A 17,001-nucleotide genomic window follows, 5' to 3' on the forward strand; every position below is an offset into this window, starting at 1 on the left:
ACTGGGAGGTGTTGATGTGGGTGTATATACTTGCAAATAGTAAGGTGATGTCATCTGGAGCGCAGATACAATCAATCAATTCCATCTCAGGGTTATGGAAAGAGATGGCAGTTCATCTTATGTGTTTCCAGAACAAGGCAATCTTCAAAGCACCGTAAACAGTTTCTGTGCATCAGCTAAGTGTTTTGGTCTAACCATCACCTTAAGCAAGACAGCAATAAATGTCCCAGCCATCAGCTGGTCATTCACACCCTCTGAACAATAAGTTCCTCTACTGTGGGTTTGTCTAGACTGCAGATTTTGCACTTGTTACTCATGTTAGCCGAGTTAATAAATTTGGACAATCCACAAATATTTGTTCCTAGGCAGAGCCTTAGGGTAAACCACACATGTTTGTGGAGTGTCTATATTAGCATTTCCAAAACTGGTAGTTGCCAATTAACTTGAGCTAATCGGTTAATCAGGTTAGAAGAGAAGCAAAAAATCTAGCACAGACTTACCCTGAAGGGCTTGTCTATGCTTGAAAGTAAATTTGGATTAACATAGGGTGTGCATTTAAATGAGCTATTCTGGAATAACTCATGTATAAACAAACACTAAGATAGTGACCATCACTCATGAGGTGAATGACCAAATTCACAAGACTAGCAGTTCCTTTGATCTGTTGAGAGGCAGGATTTGGAATGCATAAGGATTCAGCTCCAAACCAAGATCAGATTTTATCTTCCTGCTTTTGCAGCTATGATATATGGACCTCATAACAATGGCTCATAAATCTATTGGCTATATTAAATCAATGCTTCCAAAGTACTATCCTTAGGATACATTTTCAGGACCACCAGGCAATGAAGTCTTTGATAACGTTGGCATCAAAGCTGCAGTAACAAAGGTAAAAATGATGGCATGGCTTGTATGTCTCAACTGGCCTCATGGAAATAAATAATAAAGTAATGCTTTATAGCCAGCTGAGCCAAGAAAGATGCATCTAAAGGAGAAGGGCAGAAGAAATGCTTCAGACACATTTTGGAAGAATCTAAATGCATGCAGGGTTGTTTTGTTTCAGCCTGTAAAATACATTGCATACAAGAGAGCTAAATGGAGGATATTGGAGCACCAAGATGCAAGCAGTAGTGCCCAGTGACACCTTTGAAACAACAGAAACCTCACCCTACGTGGTGGCACTGAACCTGCCAAGAGTATGGTTGTGAAGGGGTGTATGTGTGCTTATGTAGATAAGTACATATCTCATGGTGTATGCAAGACATCTATATGTTTGTGCAGGGTATATTTATTAGGAGCTTGTACATGTGATTATAGAAGAGACCTATTAAGTTTATCTGCTGGATCTCCTGTCGACAATGTAGCATTGTATTCTCAAGCACTCTCGTACAGTCATGTTTTAAATTACTGTTTCCATTGCCTCTATTTGGATTCAATTCCACAACTTAAATCTCAAGGTATGGAATTTCCTGATTTAAGCTTACATTTGCTTGTCGTCCTAGTTAAACCTTTGTTAACCCTAAACACCTCCTCTCCCTCATTGGTGTTTACAGTTTTCAAATACTTGTGGCCAGTTATCTCCCTTAGCTGTCCACACTTAGTTATTGTTTGGCTACACTATATAGTGCATATTGAATTTTTCCTTTATAAAACATTCCTTCCAATTTTTAATCATTCTTGTTGCTCTTCTATGAAGTCCCTCCAATTTATCCCTGTCTTTCTGGCACTGAGGTGGCCAAAAGCAAAGGCAGTATTCCAGTTGTGCCAGAGATGGTGGACTTCTTTCAGCTCTTTGTTCCATGACATGTTGCTTCTGCATGTTACTGTTAATCACATTTGATTTTTTTTTAATACTCCCATATCACACTGGAAATTCACATCTAATTTATTGTCTCATGTCATGCCTAGGTCTCTTTCAGCATTACTGCTTTCCAGCTTTCTCCCTCTCACTTAATCTTTGTGCTTCACATTAGTTTTCCCCAGATGTATTCGCTTTGATATTTCCACTCTGAATCTTTTACTTTCTACCCATTTTTTCTAACCTTTCTAGGTCCCATTTTAATATTTCCCTGTCTTTCATGGTGTTTGCAACACATCTCAGTTTAGTATGGTCTATACATTGAATTACATGCTGTTTGTTCCACTTCTTCCAGATCATTTAAAAATACTGTTTAAACAACAAGTCTAACCCTGATCCATGTGGTACCCCACCAGACACCTCTCCTACCTTGATAATCCCTGTTTATCATTGCTCTTGGTTTACTACCCTTCATCCAGTTTTCAATCCAGGTATGTTTTGGAGAATAGATAGGAGGCCTGTGTCTGAACGGAAAGTGTCTGGGGCAAGTGACTGTGTATGATTGGGGAAAATGTGAAAGTAATAAAATATAACCTCCTCTTCTCTGGGCTTCCTGGCACCCTCTTTGCCTACCTAGCACTGCCACTAAAAATGTCTTCATTTGTTGCTCTGACCAAATCGTTGTTCTGCCTTGAATTTCTGCACTGCATCAAGGTCAAGCTTCTTATTACTTTCAAAGCTCTGAATAACCCTGCCAATCATGCAAGCCTCATCTTGCTATTTGTCAGCGTCTCTCGTAAATTTGTCAGCTTCTCCTGTGCCTTTTCCATGCTGTCACCTATGCATCACATTTTCCTTCCTGAGCACGTTCGAGAAACCACTACACTATATGCATTCAAGGCTTTCCTGAACCCCCACGGCTGCTGTGCCACTTACGGGGAAACTAGCTAACTTATTCCTTCAACTATAAGGAGTAATTGGGAGTAATTTATATGTTCTATTTCAAAAGGGAAAATATCCTATGTAAACTTAACAGTTTATTATAAAGATGCTGGCAAGCAACACTTCAACCACTGTACTAGAGATTAGATAAGAGAACAACCATAACCTTGGTGATCACTCTACTCAGAGGACTATCTGAAAGAATAGGAATGAAGGATACTCCTGGAAAATAATAATTTTCATCTTTAAGCTCCAGAAAACTGAAATGGAATAATGAATTACAAGAACTAGATTTCAGGTCACTCAAAAAAGCTACTTGTTGTTCAGGATTTTCTTTTGATTAATTGTATTTATTGGTCAATAAAAGTTCTCCCATAGGTATAGGTAAGAAAACTCATTCTCAAAGAATTAAGCAAAATATTTCATTTGAGCATATGAAAAGTAAAACTTCTTAATGTAGCTAGATATGTGAGGGCTTCAGAGTAGCTAGGATTTATGTCTATAGAGATCATCCAGTGACTTCATCATAAACTTATATAAAATAAAAAGCAGCATTATATAAAAGCTCTTTGGCACCAATCTGAGAATGCTACTAAGAAGTCATCTATCAAATTTGGGAACCTGGTGTTCTTCAGCTCCAACAAATATGGGATGGGATTTTCAAAAGCACTTGGCATTGGCCTAACTCTGCTCCCACTGAAGTCAGTGGAAGTTTTACTATTGTCATCAGTGGGAACAGTTAGGCTAATGCTGACTGCTTTTGAAAATTCCACCCACATTGTCGGTATATCTATTATATTCCCTTGAATATAATTATAATATTTTATAAATCCATTTATAAAAAGTAGAGTTCCTGTTTTTCTTCAGTCATGCCCGGTGGGGGTCTTTAGCTCCCAAACATATCCCAGGATTCTTTGTCATCTGCAGCAGCATTTCAAAGAAGCCAGGCCTTTGCCTAATCAAAGGACTTCAAGCTATTGTGGTGTTCAGAGGAAGAAGTGTGGAGGAAGTGGAAAGGTGATGTGGTATGTGTGTATTGTGCATTTGGGAAATGTGTTCTGTCTGCCTCTGATAATGCAGGGCATCAAGTAGGGTTGCCAGGTGTCGTCTAGTTTTTTACCTGAAAGTCTGGTCAAAAGGGGACCTATACTGTGTCTGGTTAGATGTACTGACTGCACACTAAAAGTCCAGTTACTAGGGATGGGAGACAGGTGTCAGGTCACCAACCCATGCCAGCCTCTGCTCAGCTAGGGCCACCTCCTACCTGCATCTCATGAGCAGTCAGGCTCTGCAGCTCCCATCCCAGCCCCAGAACACAGGGATCCCAGGGGGAGGGGAGTAGTGGAGAGGATCAAGTGACAAGGAAGGGGAAATTGGACATCCATCACTCCACTGAAACTATTCCACAGACTTTCTTGTCCACTTAATTAATTTAGGGTTATATATGGCTACCTATCACTTGGTGCATTAATACCTTCCTTGTCAAAATCAGTAACAATAGCAAAGCCCTTAGTAGACTTAATGGACACTCTGCACATCTCTCATGGGGGCAAAACCCCTCTGCTTGGGTAGGGTTTTGGGGACTGATTGTGTAGATATTATTTTTACTCTTTTTAAGGGGCTGGGAGGATGGTAGAGGGTTTTGGGGTAGAAAGGGGTGTCAGTATTAGGAGTATCACCCTTATAGCAGAGAGGTCTTTCTCAAGAGGAAGGCTTTGCTGTGTCTCCTAAAGGTGATCAAGACTCTGGATTTGCCCAATTTTCTCTTGGAATGTGTTCCATAGTCAGATCTAGTAGATCTTGCCAAGGGTATGGCTACACCACAGCAGCACATCTACAATGCTGCAGTTGTGCTACTGTAGTGTAGACACTACCCACATCACTGAAAGGGTTTTTTCAATCAGTGTAATTAATTTACTTCCCCAGTAGCAAGGTCAACAGAAGAATGTTTCTATTGACCTGGCTGTGCCTACATCAAGGGTTAGGCTGACTTAACTATGTTGTACAGGGCATGAGTTTCCCTCCACCCCACACCACCCAGTCCTCTGCAACATAGCTAGACCAATCTAATTTTTAGATGTAGACCAGGCCAAAGAATAGACTAGACAAAGTAAGACTGTGCTTTCAAGGCACATCCTTGAGTAGAAGGCTGTGTGAAACTGCATGGCTTCCTGAGGAGGCAATATCCCTCACTGCCGTCCCCTGCATTTACAAGCAGTGCATAGGTTGCACTTCATTTAGGATACAACAGCCTTCTCTCCTCCTTTCCCTATTGAGGCAGGAGGTCTCTATGCTCCTCAAAGTGGAGGGACTGAAACTGTACTTGGTCCTTGAGCAGGATATGTAAGGGGAGGGGAAAGTTCTTTGTAGCCTCTCTCCACCCCATGCAAGGGCCATTCATAGCGTAAATCATTCAAATATTTTGTATAAACCAGCTGTGTAGATTGTTTTATTCTCTATTTATCTGTTGCTCTTTGCATTCTGTCCAGATTAGCTACTACTTTTTGGTAATGCAGGCAGGCTTCTAGAATTGAAAGTAGCATTTCAGGAGTGAACACACCAAAGCCTAAAAGGCAAGAGTTCCCCTTCCCAGCCATTTATCTTCCTCCCACTGTCCCCAGCCCCCTATCTTTTTTCCCCCCCATCATCTGAATATACAGCTGCCAAAAACTTAGGCAATAACTAACTTCAGAAGGTTTGATTCTGATCTCACTTACTGTTGTAACCCTGCTGACTACAATGGAGTTACTCCTCAGTCATACCACAGTGAGATCAGAATCACGCCCTGTGCCTTTAAAGCACACACTAACAAAAGTCATGCAACTAGATAAATGTATTAAACTCAATTCATGAATGTGTATCCAAATCTGAAATTGCCAAATTTCAACTGAAAATTCTGCTAAGACCTTTGTACAATTATATGCCACCAAATCATACTGCACATTCCTATCTAATTTACTCTGACCAGGGTGTGTGTGGGTTTTTTTTTTAAATCCATTTACTGCTTTTGCAAGTGTGTCCATCTGTGTGACGGACTGTTACTTTCATCCAATGGGTCACCATCTGGATTTTCTTTGGCAAATTCTAGAATATGAAACCAGCCATTTTACCTCCCGAATTAAGACCAATAACTATGGATACTATCACATTTCATTTTAGTCTTCTTCAGGAATGAGTCTGGCAAAAAATCCCTTCAAAGCTCAAAGAGCCTTTTCAAAAATAAATTCCTTAGATATTTTAACATGCCTTTTAAAAAGGTTAGAATACAAGGAAATTCTGTAACGTAGAAATGCTGTGTTAAGGGTGGAATTGTCAAATGTGTTCTGCATTGTCTTAACTCTGCTCCCACTGAAGTCAGTGGTAAAATGTCCATTGATTTCAAGTGGAGCAGAGGTATGTTAATGCTGAGTGCTTTAAAAAAAATCCACTCTAAATATTCTATTGCACTGCAGGCTTTGACAATTATATATTGCATAGTAACTTTCTTAGGTTACATAGGGAAAGTAAACAAATCATTCAGACTTACTGTTTCCATTACAAAAAGCTTGCTTTCTTTGGTACTTTGTATACTACATTTATGACTGTTAGGAATCCCAGTTACAACACAGTAACTGTCTCAGCTTTTTTTTATTAATAATAAGAACTAGGGGCCACCAAATTAAATTAATGGGCAGCAGGTTTAAAACAAAAGGAAGTTCTTCACACAGTGCATAGTCAACCTGTTGAACTTGTTGCCTGAGGAGGTTGTGAAGGCTAGGACTATAACAGCATTTAAAAGAGAACTAGATAAATTCATGGAGGTTAAGTCCATTTAATGGCTATTAGCCAGGATGGGTAAGGAATGGTGTCCCTAGCATCTGTTTGTCAAAGGGCGGAGATGGATGTCAGGAGAGAGATCACTTGATCATTGCCTGTAAGGTTCACTCCCTCAGGGGCACCTGGCACTGGCCACTGTTGGCAGACAGGATACTGGGCTGGATGGACCTTTGGTCTGACTCAGTATGGCCATTCTTATGTTCTTATTATTTATTATTCAGGTGTGACCCTAACTGTTCCTTGATGCCAGCTGGCAAAAGACACACTGAAAACACCGTTGTCAGAATATCTAGCCAAACAGTTTCTTTTAAGGTGTATTTAAAACTGGTGACAATCTTGTCATGAATATCATTGTGTGGTATGTATAGGTTGTGTATAAAGAGTTATTTGTGTGTGCTGGAAATATGTTCTTAAAATAGGTTTTGGAGGCAGTGGATACACAAGTCTACCCAAGCCAGACAATGTTGTTTAGCCTGTGTTTCCAATGAAAATTGAGCAAGGTGAGGCCAAAGACAATGAAAGTACATTTACATCTAAGGTAAAGTGATTAAGCCAATTGAAAAAGCAAATAGACCAAAGGATGAGAGAGAGACAGCATGGTGTCTACACTCCAGCAGAGAAGAGGAACTTTGTCTGGGTTTACTTTGCAAAGAATAAATTTCAAAGGTTTACTGGACAATAAGAAGGGGGAGAGAACCCCTTAGTTATCCATCATTACAGAACATAAGGAATAGTACCCTCTGGTTGTTTAACAAGATGAATCTCCTGCCCATGTTTCCAAGTTTATTTAGTTCATTTATACCACATGTGTTGCTACTTTATTATTGCCATCTATAATAAAGTGGCTATCACCTGAACACCCCCACATGGTCAAAGGCCATTCTGTGGCACCCTGCATCTGTTTCCCCCTCTTCACTGGTACCAGAGATCCATCTCACTCTCCCCTTGTATCAGAGATGAATCCAAGTGCCCGTATTCTCCAGCATATGTGACGTGGCAGGGCTTCTCCCCAGTTTAACAAGCACTCACTGCCATGCTCAATCTCCTTTAAACAGGGTTATTTGTCCAAGAATAAGCATATTTCAGACAAAAAACAGTTCCTCAGCTCACCCTTAGTCCTAGGGTTTCACAGCCTCCCCTCCATAGGGTCTCTGGTAATCCTGCTTCCTGTAGTTTCCCAGTTCCAGTAAGCTCCCTTCTTGCAGCCAGTTTTCCTTCAGCCAGCATTGCTCTCAGCCAGTTGTGTTCCAGAAAGAGAACAGAGACCCTAGGGCTACCTCTCGCTTGTTCCAGGGAGTCCTCACGAGAGTTAGCTCAACTCCTCTGTGGTTCCCATCCCCAAGCACAGCCTCCCCAATTATTCCTTCTCTACCTGCCTTCTGACAGATCTTTACAGCCCCAGGGTTAGCCCTGCCCTCTTTCATTGGCCCAATTGGGCCCATCTGCTCTGACGCAGGGCAGCTGGGTCTGACCTACTCACGGGGACAAGCTATCCTGTGACACCATCCAACAACAGGGAGGAAGAAAAGATTCTTAAGCAAGCACCTTCTGGGATGGGGATGAAAGAGCATGCCATGCCCCAACCTCTTGCATCCACTCCCCCTGAAATACTTAACTATTAATCAAAATGGAATTTCCTAAAAGTGAAAAAGCACATTTTAAAAGTTAGATTACAACCCTCATCCTACACACAAAACAAAACAGCTGTCAGAAGTATGCTCCAGGAGCAAGTCATCTATCTTTTTTTTAATATATATAGGACCTCAGTATTCTTCAATAGCATTCAGCCATGTAAGGCAAATAGAATTTTTAAAGCTCACACCTGCAGCTGGTGCCTGATCTCAGAAGCAGAAACATTTACCTACCATGCAGCTAGAATGGGAACATATGAATTTAGTACCATTTGTGAACTGAATTAAACGTACAGTTTACTTCCTTTTCCACATTATTAATGTAGTTTTAAACATCACTGATCCCTCCAGCATTCCCTTCTAGAGAAGTCCATCCACACCATAAAGTTGTTCAGTTTAGTTGCTACAGAATCAGAATAACAAATCCACAATTAAGAGTGTGACAGATTTCTTTCAAGTCCTATTTTGACATCTCCCCCCTCCCCACCAACCCATTCACACAGACCTTGTCTAGATGGGAAAGGTGTGTTGTTGTCTTTTGTTTTTGTGTTTAAGTATAACCTAATGTCTGAATTTAAATTCAATGTAATTATACCAGTCTAATCCCCATGCAGACACCCTTATTCTGGTATAAGAGAGCCTTTTTCAGTTTATCTTATGACACTTGGGGAGTGGCATAAACTATATTGAAAAAAGGTATTATCAGAATAAGGTGGGGGTGGGGAATAGACTGGTAAAACTATAGTGGTATTACTGATAAAACTTTCCAGTGTAAACAAAGGCATAAATTTTCTGGAAAAAGCTCCTTTCCACATACAATTTCTTTTGTGTGGTCCATGTTCATGGAGAAGTTTTTATTGTATTTATTTGTTTAGAGCAGTTGGAGGTCAATCAGACAGAAGCGGTGGTGATGGTTGGGTTTTGGGGGAGTTGAGAAATTCTGGAAAAGTGGTGGTTTTTCATTCTTGTAACATCTATTTGCCCAATTATAGTTAAAATGGTTCTGGGTTGGTTTGTCTTTAATATTTCTGTTACGCACATGTCTTCGATTTGCTCTCCAGTTTCCATTTCTCGCTATGTGTTACAGTTTCTGGTATAGAATGAGATACTTCACCATGGCATAGACCACGAATGTAAAAGCTGCGGACCCAGGATCAAACAGTGTTTTCATTTAACACCTGTGCAACCCCTGGGAACTCAACAGGGCATCCTGGGGAAAACTGGCTTCCCTCTGGGTCTTGCCACTGGAAGAGGGGGATCCATATATGCTACAATGGCTGACTTCCTTGTTGCTGTAGCTGGGAGAACACCAATCCCTAAGTGGTTCTGAATCTATTAGCGGGAGATGGGATCATGTGTTCTTACCTTCCCTCTCCCTGTGGTAGCACAATAACTCCCCTCCTGGCTGACACAACAGGGATTGAGTCAGGGTCTTTCAGACCTAGAAGTATGAGATTCTACAGCTTTAGCTAAAGAGCCAAGGCGCTGTAGGTGGGGCTGTAACAACTCATAAGGTCTGAAGCAGCAGAGAGCGACAAACTGTCGTACACCAGTGAGTTACATGGAAGACACTAGCCTTCCAGAGCAGCAAGGGGCAAGAAATGTGTGCCCTTTAGTGCAGTCAGAAAGGTAGGGGCTTTGAGATTCCTATCCCCTCAGCATTGAGGAAGGGAGGGTAGACTAGCTTGGCCCACTGTCTATGGGGAGGGGAAGAACTGAAAACATCTGTCACATGAACAAAGGAAGTAGAATATATTGCAAATGGAGTGTAGCTTTATGGGCAGGTCTAGGCATCCAAAAGGAGGTAGCTCTAGCTGGAAGGGTAGGTGTGTATCAGATGCCTAAAAGCCATGTTGTATGACTTTGCCTACCTAACAGGGAAGATTGAAGTGTCCTATAAAAAATAGGTGAGGGTCTCCAACTTACAGGCAAAAAGGTGGATGGTGATACTTGGCAGCGTTAGGATTGATGATACTTGAAAGAAACTCTGGGATCTGTCTATTGACTTTAACAGGAGCTGGATTAGACCATTGGTTTGTGTTTGTGCTTTTAAAATTACAGTCTATTAACTTTATTTGAAGGGGCCATATATTTTCCAGTCTGAACTCTCACTTCACCAAGTTTTCAAGAGGTTTTTTGGTCTGGAAATGTATCACTGCTCTTTGTTTATGGTCCATCAGCCAATTTTGTATCCATATGATAATGTTCATGTCCAAACCAATTTGAATTCCTCTTTCACGGAAGATTTCATGAGACACTATGTCAAATACTTTGCTAAAATACAGAGTTTATATTTAATATATTCCCTTTGGGTTCTCTTGGGACAGAATTATACATTAAAGAACAATCTGGTTTATCTAGAATGGCTTCTTCTTTTTCTATATTCTTTTGTTCAGACTTCTGTTACCTTTTGGGTATTTACAGATTATCTTCCCCCTTCATATTTTTTCAGTTAATATACTAAGGATTGATCTAGAATGGAGTCAGGATTTCATCCAGCAAGTCAATGGAAAAATCCCATTGATATCAATGGGGCCAAGATTTCACCCCTTGTGTGGGGATTTCCAAAGTTATACTATTTTCCTTTTTCTGAAGATCTGTACCTCTTGTGTGCATTTTCCAATTCTGATACCTCCACAGTATTCAAAGACTTTTCAGATGTCATGGCAACACCATTGATGTTGCACTAGAATAATTTTGAGAAGATAACTTAACTTTTAGATGTTCTGCCATGTCTTGTTAAATCTATTTTTTCATTAGAGCTGAACAACTACGGCATACAGTTTTCCACCAAAATTGTTTTGGTTGTAATAAATGCCCCTTCATGGCTCCTTTCCATGAGTATCCTTGCAAGCACATCTACTGGCATGCCTTGCAGCCTAGTTAATTTAAAAGGAATATTGAAGTATATGCACTGAAAACTAACTTTGAATTTGTAGAAGTGAATATTTTCAATGGAACACTGTCTTTTTTTTAAGGTTACACTTCATCAAATCAGGGGACAGACATATCACACGTGGCCAATGTGCTCAATTTAAAATCAACCGATACAGCTTGGACTTTGAAAACCAAGCAGTAACAATGAAGCATCCAGGAACAAGCTCCACCCCAAAGTTTTATTTGAAGAGGTTTCTTGGCTTAAGTCTGAAGAGAGCCATGTAGGACACATACCCTAAGGGTTCAGGAGTGTCTTTACTTGCTTAAGCCGTGCGTTGTCATCTACACTGCTCTTTGCCCACCTCGCATGGATAAATTCCATATATGTACTATACATGGGACCATAAGGAGTGTGCCATGTAGACATGCTCTTGGAATAACACATACATTTGAGAAAAATCAAAATCTGCTCATGGACAATTCACAAAGGCTGAAATTCAGCCATGTGCAGAGGACCAGCATTCGGCCTAGAAACCATTTAAGTCCACCTTAATCTCCGTTATTTTGAGTGCTTACATAGTGCCGAGGCCTTTTGCTGGCCCTCTGCACAGGGGCCACTTTAACCTAGAAGGAACAAAGAAATGAAACTCATTTATTACATTCCTTTTAATGAATTATTTGCTCAGTTCGCTTCCTCAGAATGCGCTGTGATGTCCCTGATGCCATTAGATCAGTGCTGTGCATAACACCAGCAGCATCAAAATTGTGCAAACGCCCATGAAAAGTAGCTTGTTTTCCATGGTCTTTGATGTAGGTGGTCTACCAAAGGGAGAGAGGAGCCTAATCAGTGGGGAAACAGGAAATCTTTAAACAAATTTGGAGTCGCCTGCTGAGTTAGGAGTGTTGACAGGCACAGATCCCTCTGTCTGGGTCTAAAAACAAGACTGAATCCAAACCTCTTCAAATTTCAGCAGGGGGTGGGGAGGCTCAAGAGGCCAATTCTAACCCAAACGTTTTGGTTCTGGCTCAGATACAAAAGTGCTTCTCATAAGAGAGATTAACCCAGGATGGTGGAACTCTTGCAGAAAGGTTGCAGCACTGTCAAATTCAAATATAAATTTGAACTTAATCTAAATGTAATCCATGTCCAAACACTGCCTCCATAGATGGGAAGTACACAAAGCATTTACGGGCACTGTTGAAGTTTAGCAGATTGTCTTACCTCTCTACAAGCTGTGCTGTCAGTGGAGTACATGCAAAATACATTCAGTTGTATGCATTCAGTAGTACCCACAGTTTTTCTGAACTGTTTGAGCTAAGCGCTCGTATTTTTTTTCTTTCATGTATCATTTGAGGCTGTTAACTGTCTAAGTAGTTGTATAGCACTGTAGCCATGAAGATGTTCATGGTTTTGTGTTACTATCCTGCATGATATCTCCATTCGTGTACAATAAATTCAGGCATTTTTAGGAATATTATCAGATATTACAAGCTGCTCTTCTTACAGTGGTGAAGATATTTCATTTGCCTTTAAATTATTCTGTCCCTATCGGCAATGGGCTTAGTTTCAGTTGTTTTCGTAGGCTTGGCTCATAAATATTGGATGCTTGCCTAGCTGGGAAATTGCATTTCCATTTCCAACACCTGCTATGTGCCAGACTTTTATGAGAGGATAAATAGTTCTCTGTAATGATGAAACACTTTAGCCTTAAATTTGCTACCTGAGACATAATTGTTACTGTTTAATATTTGGTATATGCTCATGCAAATTTTGCCCTTCCTTCTAGGCTATTTTTATTTGGTATTATTCTTGAATGATGTCTCAACTTCTTATTACAGTTAGTGTAATTGAGTTCCTGTCTACTGTGTGTGGACATTAAAGATTGTATAGGGCTTTTTAAAAGGGCGAATGAGGTTTTCTTGGCCAGAATGTACTCATAGATTCAGACTCTAAGGTCAGAAGGGACCATTATGATCATCTAGTCTGACCTCCTGCACAATGCAGGCCACAGAATCCTACCCATCCACTTCTATAACAAACCCCTAACCTATGTCTGAGTTACTGAAGTCTTCAAATTGTGGGTTGAAGACCTCAAGCTGCAGAGAATCCTCCAGCAAGCGACTCATGCCCCACGCTGCAGAGGAAAGCGAAAAACCTCCAAGGCCTCTGCCAATCTGCCCTGGAGGAAAATTCCTTCCCGACCCCAAATATGGCAATCAGTTAAACCCTGAGCATATGGGCAAGACTCACCTGCCCGCACACAGGAAAGAATTCTCTGCAGTAACTCAGATCCCATCCCATCTAACATCCCATCACAGACCACTGGGCATACTTACCTGCTGATAATCAAAGATCAATTGCCAAAATTAGGCTATCCCATCATACCATCCCTTCCATAAACTTATCAAGCTTAATCTTAAAGCCAGATATGTCTTTTGCCCCCACTACTCCCCTTGGAAGGCTGTTCCAGAACTTCACTCCTCCAATGGTTAGAAACCTTCATCTGATTTCAAGTCTAAACTTCCTAGTGTCCAGTTTATACCCATTTGTTCTTGTATCCACATTGGTACTAAGCTTAAATAATTCCTCTCCCTCCCTGATTGATATATTTATAAAGCGCAATCATATCCCCTCTCAACCTTCTTTAGCTTAGGCTAAACAAGCCAAGCTCTTTGAGTCTCTCCTTTCATAAGACAGGTTTTCCATTCCTCGGATCATCCTAGTAGCCCATCTCTGAACCTGTTCCAGTTTGAATTCATCCTTCTTAAACATGGGAGACCAGAACTGCACACGGTATTCCAGATGAGGTCTCACCAGTGCCTTATATAACGGTACTAACACCTCCTTATCTTTGCTGGAAATACCTCACCTGATGCATCCTAAAACTGCATTAGCTTTTTTTAATGGCCATATCACATTGGCGGCTCATAGTCATCCTGTGATCAACCAATACTCCGAGGTCCTTCTCCTCCTCTGTTACTTCCAACTGATGCGCCCCAATTTTTAACTAAAATTCTTATTATTAATCCCTAAATGCATGACCTTGCACTTTTCACTATTAAATTTCATCCTATTACTCCAGTTTACAAGGTCATCCAGGTCTTCCTGTATGATATCCCAGTCCTTCTCTGTGTTAGCGATACCTCCCAGCTTTGTGTCATTAGCACATTCCCACTTTTTGTGCCAAGGTCAGTAATAAAAAGGCTAAATAAAATTGGTCCCAAAACTGATCCCTGAGGAACTCCACTAGTAACCTCCTTCCAGCCTGACAGTTCACTCTTCAGTATGACCCATTGTAGTCTCCCCTTTAACCAGTTCCTTATCCACCTTTCAATTTTCATATTGATCCCCATCTTTTCCAATTTAACTAATTCCCCATGTGGAACCGTGTCAAATGCCTTACTGAAATCGAGGTAAATTAGATCCACTGAATTTCCTTTGTCTAAATAATCTTACCTTCTCAAAGAAAGAGATCAGGTTGGTTTGGCACGATCTACCTTTTGTAAAACCATGTTGTAATTTGTCCCAATTACCATTGACCTCAATGTCCTTAATTATTTTCTCCTTCAAAATTTTTTCCAAGACCTTACATACTACAGATGTCAAACTAACAGGCCTATAGTTACTCGGATTGCTTTTTTTCCCTTTCTTAAAAATAGGAACTATGTTAGCAATTCTCCAGTCATACGGTACAACCCCTGAGTTTACTGATTCATTTAAAAATTCTTGCTAATGGGCTTGCAATTTCATGTGCCAGTTCCTTTAATATTCTTGGATGAAGATTATCTGGGCCCTCTGATTTTGTCCCATTAAGCTGTTCGAGTTTGGCTTCTACATTGGATGTGGTAATATCTACCTACATATCCTCATTCCCATTTGTCATCCTTCCATTATCCCTAAGCTCCTCATTAGCCTTATTAAAGACCGAGGCAAAGTATTTATTTAGATATTGGGCCATGCCTAGGTTATCCTTAACCTCCATTCCATCCTCAGTGTTTAGCGGTCCCACTTCTTCTTTCTTTGTTTTCTTCTTATTTATATGGCTATAGAACCTTTTACTATTGGTTTTAATTCCCTTTGCAAGGTTCAACTCTACATGGCTTTTGGCCTTTCTCACTTCATTCCTACATGTTCTGACCTCAATAAGGTAGCTTTCCTTGCTAATCCTGCCCATCTTCCACTCCTTGTAGGCTTTCTGCTTTTTCTTAATCACCTCTTTTGAGATGCTTGCTCATCCAGCTTGGTCTACAACTCCTGCCTATGATTTTTTTCCCCTTTCTTGGGATGCAGGCTTCTAATAGTTTCTGCAACTTTGACTTAAAGTAATTCCAGGCCTCCTCCGCCTTTAGATCCACAAGTTCTTCAGTCCAATCCACTTCCCTAACTAATGTCCTTAATTCTTTAAAGTTAGCCCTTTTGAAATCAAAAACCCTAGTCCCAGATCTATTTTTGTTTATCCTTCCATCTAGTTTGAACTGAATTAGCTCATAATCACTTGAACCAAGGTTGTCCCCTACTACCATTTCTTCTATGAGGTCCTCACTACTCACCAAAACCAAATCTAAAATGGCATCCCCCCTTGTTGGTTCTTCAACTACTTGGTGAAGAAATCCATCAGCTATCACATCCAGAAAACTCTGAGCCCTATTATTGTTACTAGCACTTGTCCTCCAGTCTATATCTGGGAAGTTAAAGTCTCCCATGATCACACCATTCCCATTAGTGTTTACTTCATTGAAAACATTAAAGAGGTCTCTATCCATATCCAAATCAGATCCCGGCAGTCTGTAGCACACCCCGAGCACTATCTCAGGGGAGGCTCTAGTAGCTTTCTTTCCCAGTGTGATTTTTTGCCCAGACAGACTGTCTTGTCCATTCCATCACTTCTTATAGTTAACCTCATCATTGATCTACAATGCTACTCCACCACCTTTGCCTTTGTTTCTGTCTTTGCTAAACAGCACATAGCCTTCAATAGCTGTACTCCAGTCATGACTACTATTCCACCATGTTTCTGTTATCCCTGTAATATCCGGTTTCACTTCCTGCACCAGTAGCTCTAGTTCCTCCATTTTATTACCTAGGCTCCTCGCATTAGCGTACAGACATCTTAATTTTTGCCGTTTGGCTTCACTGACATTCTTTACCCGGTTAGGTGATGCTGGTGGTAGAATGTCTGTCTGTGCCTATTACACTGGTATCTACACTACCCTTCCTCCTTATGTCCATTCTTCTGCCCATGGCTGTATCCTCTCTTACTTTGTTTTCTTCCCTCTCGATGTTAAATTCCGGCGTGGAGATTACCTGGACATCTCCCAACCATCTCCCCCAAATTTCTAGTTTAAAGCTTTCTTAATCAGTTGGGCGAGCCTCCATCTTAGAAGTCTATTTCCCTCCTTACTCAGGTGAAGTCCATCCTGAGAGAACAGTCTTCTGTCCATGAAGGCTTCCCAGTGGCTGTACATCCCAAAGCCCTCCTTATAGCACCACTGCCTGAGCCATCTGTTGATTGCCATAATCTTGTCACACCTTTGTTGCCCTTCTCTAGGAACAGGCAGAATCCCACTGAAGATCACCTGAGCCTCAATTTCCTTAAGCGTCTTCCCCAGTCTGGCATAGCCTCCCTTGATACGTTCCAGCACGAATCTAGCCGTATCATTCGTTCCCACATGAAGGACAATCAACGGATTCTTTCCCGCTCCTGTTAGGATCCTCTTCAGCCTCAGGTCCACATCCCGTATCTTTGCACCTGGCAGACAGCACACCCTTCTGTTCTCCGGATCAGCTCTAGTTACAGGCCTGTCTATTCTTCTCAGTAAGGAGTCCCCAATCACGTAGACCTGCCTCTTCCTGGTGACAGTGTGATTCTCCGGTCTATCCCCTGCTCCCACTGGCTGCAAGTCCTCTCAATTCCTATTCACCCTTGCAAGCCTCTG

At 41.1% G+C, this 17,001-nt stretch overlaps 1 protein-coding gene and 1 long non-coding RNA gene across 4 annotated transcripts in view; one reads left to right on the forward strand and one right to left on the reverse strand.

Annotated features, from left to right (window-relative positions):
* The window catches only part of LOC120380138, a 74,124-nt gene that overhangs the window by 55,813 nt on the left and 1,310 nt on the right, over positions 1–17,001 (reverse strand). The window contains exon 1 of one of the 2 annotated variants that reach the window (XR_005587637.1): positions 7,667–7,869. The exons of the other annotated variant lie outside the window; for it this stretch is intronic. This is a non-coding gene — a long non-coding RNA (uncharacterized LOC120380138). Of the gene's footprint in view, positions 1–7,666; positions 7,870–17,001 lie in introns of those variants that run through there. 2 annotated transcript variants of the gene reach the window in all.
* NTF3 (neurotrophin 3) overlaps positions 1–17,001 on the forward strand; it is a 61,933-nt gene that overhangs the window by 6,216 nt on the left and 38,716 nt on the right. The gene's annotated exons all lie outside the window — the stretch shown is intronic.

Source organism: Mauremys reevesii, linkage group 1 (assembly GCF_016161935.1).
Source record: "Mauremys reevesii isolate NIE-2019 linkage group 1, ASM1616193v1, whole genome shotgun sequence".
In the NCBI taxonomy this organism is placed as follows: domain Eukaryota; kingdom Metazoa; phylum Chordata; order Testudines; family Geoemydidae; genus Mauremys; species Mauremys reevesii.